Here is an 887-nt window from a genome sequence, read left to right on the forward strand (position 1 = left end):
GCGCGACGCAGCTTGCATAATTCACACACTTAAAGTACGAGTAAAACATGTAAAATTAAATTTTCTAATTCTAAAATTATTTCATATCGATAGCAGCATGATTATCTAAAAGAGATGTATTTATCTAATTAAATTATCTAATTATCTCCCTATCTCGCTCGGAGCCATATCGCGTGTCAGTTGTCAGAAATTCAAATGCTTGTTGCTATTTTCACATACTGTCACTTATTTATTATATCAAGCTTGTTTTCACACCGTTCTTTTTTTAAGTTTCTGTTTTTTTTTTTAATTACGCACACATTAGTTATCGACGAGCGAAACACTTTGTTTTTCGTGCGTCGCAAGAGCGTGACGACCGCGATACGATTTCACTGTAAAGCTCACTGATTACCGACGAATGCACAATGCTACTTACTACAAACACTCAACACACACGGCACATACGTATGATATTTGCGAACAAAACGATAATTAATAATTCATAAAAAATACAAAACATTAATCAAACAATTGTATCGAAGTGTACGATATCGAAAGTGTGCGATTATCGAAATATCGAATCGACGCGAATAGCAGCGCACTCGTTTTGCGAGACATGACTCGAGTTTTAGCTGAAGATATTCGATCAAATAAGCAAACATAACATCTTTTATTTTTATGTGTATGTGTGTGTGTGTGTGTGAAATATACACATTTATTCAATAATTATATATTTTATTTTCAGGAAGTACATATATTACGGTGCGACTAAAAATTAGTATTATTTAAAACGATTTAACAATTTTATGTTTAAGAAATAACGGTAATGGTCAAAAGTATAAGTTACATAAGAGTCTATAAAAAGAGGAAGTTTATAAAAAATAAGTTTAAAACATATATATATATAT

Source organism: Pseudomyrmex gracilis, unplaced genomic scaffold (assembly GCF_002006095.1).
Source record: "Pseudomyrmex gracilis isolate BER0280 unplaced genomic scaffold, ASM200609v1 scaffold_1711, whole genome shotgun sequence".
NCBI classification, from domain to species: domain Eukaryota; kingdom Metazoa; phylum Arthropoda; class Insecta; order Hymenoptera; family Formicidae; genus Pseudomyrmex; species Pseudomyrmex gracilis.